The sequence below is a fragment of the Condylura cristata genome, unplaced genomic scaffold, assembly GCF_000260355.1.
Source record: "Condylura cristata isolate star-nosed mole 26May11 unplaced genomic scaffold, ConCri1.0 scaffold00019, whole genome shotgun sequence".
Taxonomy (NCBI): Eukaryota; Metazoa; Chordata; class Mammalia; order Eulipotyphla; family Talpidae; genus Condylura; species Condylura cristata.
The window spans coordinates 12,973,551-12,978,336 of record NW_004567120.1 but is presented as its reverse complement, the minus strand read 5'-3'; positions in this window follow the sequence as shown (position 1 = coordinate 12,978,336).

Here is a 4,786-nt window from a genome sequence, read left to right as displayed (position 1 = left end):
AGAGAGAGAAGGAATTAATACACCAAGGCTGTAAAGACAAAGATTTTAACTTGGTTAGTAGTTATTATTTTTAAATTATGTGGGTCAACAAAATAGATATCTGCTTTTGCAATATATATAACAAACAAAATGTCAATTTCTTTCACATACAGAAAGGAAGGACAGGCCACAATAAAAACTGAATATTGCCATTTTTATTAGCTTAATCTATCGCTAATTGACACGTTGCGCTCTGCGGTATTTGTGATATCAATTTTACTGTTACAGTTTGAGGCCTTTTATTGGATTGAAATTGTTTTCTCCAGGTTCTTTTAGTGGATCATGAGGTAGATGCTATAGTTACTATTTCTGCAGCACCCTGCAGTTTGTCCTGAAGGTTATATAACATGCTTGAGTTCACACAGCTAAGTGAAGAGTTACATCTGGAACTTATATCCAGATTTGTCTGATTTTATAGTGTGTGCTCAGAGACTAAGTTCTATTGCCTCCCAAATGTTGGTGTTTTTTTCTTTTTTTCTGCTCTTGGCTATATTTTCACTTCTCTATTTATAATATAGCAAACAGTTCCACCTGGATTTCCCACAGACATCTCAAACTCAACCTGCCCAAATATAATCGTGCCATCCTCGCCTCATCTTCCTCCTCTTCTCATAAACCCTAGCTCGGCGACTTGTGCCAACATGCCACTAACTTTGGTGTCTTCTATCTCATCCCACACAATCAGTTCATCATGTTCTAGAGACACTCACTCTTTCTGGGAATGATCCCATTTGTATAATTTTTTTTTTAAAGACAACTTTTCCAAAGAGCAGTTTTAGATTCCCAGCAAAATTGAGAGTGAGGTACAGAGACTTCCCCAAAACCTCCTATGCCCACCCAGGCACAGCCTCCACATATCAGCATCACTCACCAGAGTGGTGCCTTTGTGACAATAGATGCACCTACCTTGCTGGACATTTCATAAAGTACCCAAAGTCCATAGTTTACCTTAGGGGTTCGTTCTTGGTGGTACACATTTTGTAGGTGTAGGCAAATGTATACTAACATATATTCATCATTACAATATCATACAAAGCATTTTCTCTGACCTAAAAGCCCTCTGTGCACTGCCTATTGATCCAGTCCACCCAGTGACATTCTTACTGTTCCCGTATTTCTTTCCTTTTCCAAAATGTCACTGATTGGCTTCTTTCACTTAGTAAGGCTCCTGCATGTCTTCATGACTTAATAGTTCATGGTTGTTTTTTTTTTTCAGCACTGAGTAATATTCTGTTGTATGATTGTGCTACGTTCTGTGCAAATATCTGTTTGTTGTACTATATATACAGCTGTACACAGATTTTGGGGTTTTTTAGATTTATTTATTTATGCAGACAAGAACTACAGTACAGGCCAGAGGTGTGGGTGTGAGAGGAGTCACCAGGGACAGAGTGGGGAGCAGAACAGGCGGATCTAGTGAAATACACTGCTGAGGGGAGCAGCGGGCGAGACAGGAAAGGTCGGCCATGCCAGTGGGTCAGCTCCCTTGCTGGGCATTGAACTCATGCTGTGTGGCTGTGGATAATTTCATAGTGCTGTGCTTTAACCCCTTGCGCTACCAGGGAGGGCCCTGTACACAGGTGTTTAAAATACATATAAATTTTTTCTTCTTTTTATTGTGGTAGCCTGTGTCTTCTGTAAATATTTTCTATGGCTCCTCTTTTTATTCTCTTGAATATGTCTTTCAAAGAACAGCAGTTTTCCACTTTTAATAAAGTTCAACTTATCAGTCTCGTCCTTATTGGAGCATGCTTTTAGTGCTGTATCTAAAAAGTCATCTAAACTTTTTCCTGTACTTCCTTCTATGAGTTTTATAAATTTTACATTTAAGTCTATGATGCATTTTAAGTGCATTTTTATGAAAGTGTAAGGTCTGTCTAGACTTAGTCTTTCTTGCATAGATTTTCCAGCACATTTGGTGAAAAGACCATTTTGCTCCACTGTATTGCCTTTGCTCCTTTGTAAAATATAATTTGACTATATTATGTGTCTTTTTCTAGATTCTCTCTTTTGTTCCATTAATATTTGTGTAAGTACCACACTGACCAAATAAATGTCGCTTCATAGTAATTCTTGTAGTCAGGTAGTGTCTGTCCTCCAAATTCATGCTTGTGACCCCAGTCACTTCTTTCCTGGAACACTGAAAAGTTACTTGCTGGTTTCCCTACATCATATGTTGCTCTTGTGTTATGGATTAATTTTTCAAAACATGAAATCTGATAAAATTACTGTTATTCAGTACCTTGTTTATTCCTCCCATGATGTTAGAATAGGTAGTTTTGGAGAATTAAAAAAAAAATTTAATTGTAGTAACACTGATTTAAAACACAGTATGTTTTGGGAGAATAATTTCACACCCCAACAAATGTATTACCAAACCCCCCACTAAGGTCTAGATACCATTCAGCATCATCCAATCAACCTCCTTACCTGTTTCACCCATTGTATTCTATAGATGACTGACACCAATCAGTCTTTCTCTTTCTGACTTATTTCACTTCCCATAATCCCTTCAAGTTCCACCAACTTTGTCACTAATGGAAACATTTCACCTTTTTAAAAATAATTGAGTGGTATTCTATTGAGTATGTATATACCACCTGCTCTATTCCTCTGTCCGTTGGCTAGTTTCCATATCATGGCTATTTTGAATAGTGCTTTAGTGCATTTTGGAGTGAAGATATCTGTTCCAATTGGTGTTTTCATATTCTTCAGATAAATACCTAGAGTGGAATTGCTGATCCATGTGATAGTTCTAATTTTAATTTTCTTTTTTAGGAAATTCTATATTATGTTCCATAGTAGCTGCACCAATTTACATCCCCATCGATAGTGTACAAAGGCTCCTTTTTCTCCATATCCTGTGCAGCACTTACTTTTAAAATAAAAACCATTTTTACAAATGTGAGGTGAAATCTCATTGTGGATTTGATTTGCATTTCTTTAATGGTAGCAGATGAATGTCTTTTCATGTGTCTGTTGGTCATCTGTATGCCTTGTTTGGTGAAATGCCAATTTAGACCCTCTACCTATTTCTTAATTGTGTTGTTTTTTGTTGTGTTGAGTCATGTGAATTGTTTATCTATTTTGGATAGTAACCCCTTGTTGGATGTATGACTTGAAAATATTTTATCCCATTCAGTGGACTCCAGCTTCATTTAATGATTTTTTTTTCTTTCTGTAGAGACTGTTTAGTTTGATATAGTCCCATTTGTCTATATTTTGTTTCTTTTGTGTGAGTGACAAATCCACAAAAACTAAGGCCAACGTAGAAGAACTTATTGCCTGTGTTTTCTTCTATGTATTTTATGGTTTAAGATATTCAAATCTTTAATCCATTTTAATTCGTTTTTGTATCTAGTATAAGATAGTGATCTAGTTTTATTTGATATGCATGTGCTTGTCCAGTTTTCCCAGCATGACTTACTGAAAATGTTTTATTTTCTCCATTTTATGTCAATAGTTTTTTTTTTTTTTTTTTTTTGCCAAATTATCTATATATGTGTGATTTTATTTGGGGGTTCTTGGTTCTGTCCAACAGATCTTTGTTCCTATTTTTCTTTCAGTACCATGCTGTTTTGATCATATTGCTTTGTAGTATAATTTGAAGTCAGGGAGCTTGATGCCTTTTTTAACCCCCCATCAGGATTATTTTGGTTATTCCAGGTCTTTTATGGTTCTAAAGTAATTATTTACAGGGAAGAATATTTGTTCTTTTACATTTAACATCTTACTTTTATAAGAATCTAATTTTTATTTTATATAAGGATACTGATGACCTGCAGTAGTATATAAGAAATCTACATCTTTATAGTTCTAACGCCATTTATGTTGTTAATGCCAAAAGTAGTATCTTTATACTTAGCTTGACAGGAAAAGATATCATGATTATGAGGGTGGTTTTCCTAGGCTGGGGCTTATCCATTACACTTCAAATATGCTGACTTCTGTGATTTCCCCAAATGTGACTACATAATTTGTGGTAGTAGAGGACTGTGTCCAAGCTCTCCCCTGGAAACAATATCTTCACAATGAAAGTACATATTAATATGACTTTATAATGATTGTTTTATTTCTTATCTTTTCAATCATGAAGGAAAAATTATAAAGCAATATGCAAAACTACTTGCTTCTATATTTACTTATGAAGCTAACTTTACCAATGTTGTTTATTTCTTCTTATGAATGAATTACTTTATCTCTGTATTTCAGCTTGGAAGTCATATAAGGCACTCCAGAGGTTAAAAAAAAATCCATGCAAATGACTCTCCTTTATGTAGTATGAATGTAGTTTATTTTATTCAAAATCATTTTTCTGTAATTAACATTCATAATATTTCTGTTTGCCTACTAAAAGTAATCCTGCCTGAAATAAACACGATTGTACACATATTCAAGTTACTAGTGCCTTTATTTCTATAGAATAGATTCCTAAAATAAAATTGCTTGATCAAAAAGTATGTGTGTGTTCTCTTACATTTCTCAGAATCTCTCGCACATATGTTGAGGTCATCAAATGTAATATGAGACTTCTAAGGCTTAGAAACAACCCTGGGTGATCTCTCCACTCTGCTTTCATTAGCCTTGGAAACCACGGATGCCATCTGGAACACATGACTGGGAGGTGAATGCAGGCTAGAGACAAGAAAAATCAATGAAGCAGAGCCATGCAGGAGAGTCAATAACTCTTATTGAACTATGATGTGAAGGAGTAGCAAACCATTTTAAAGGAACAGATTTTTTTTTT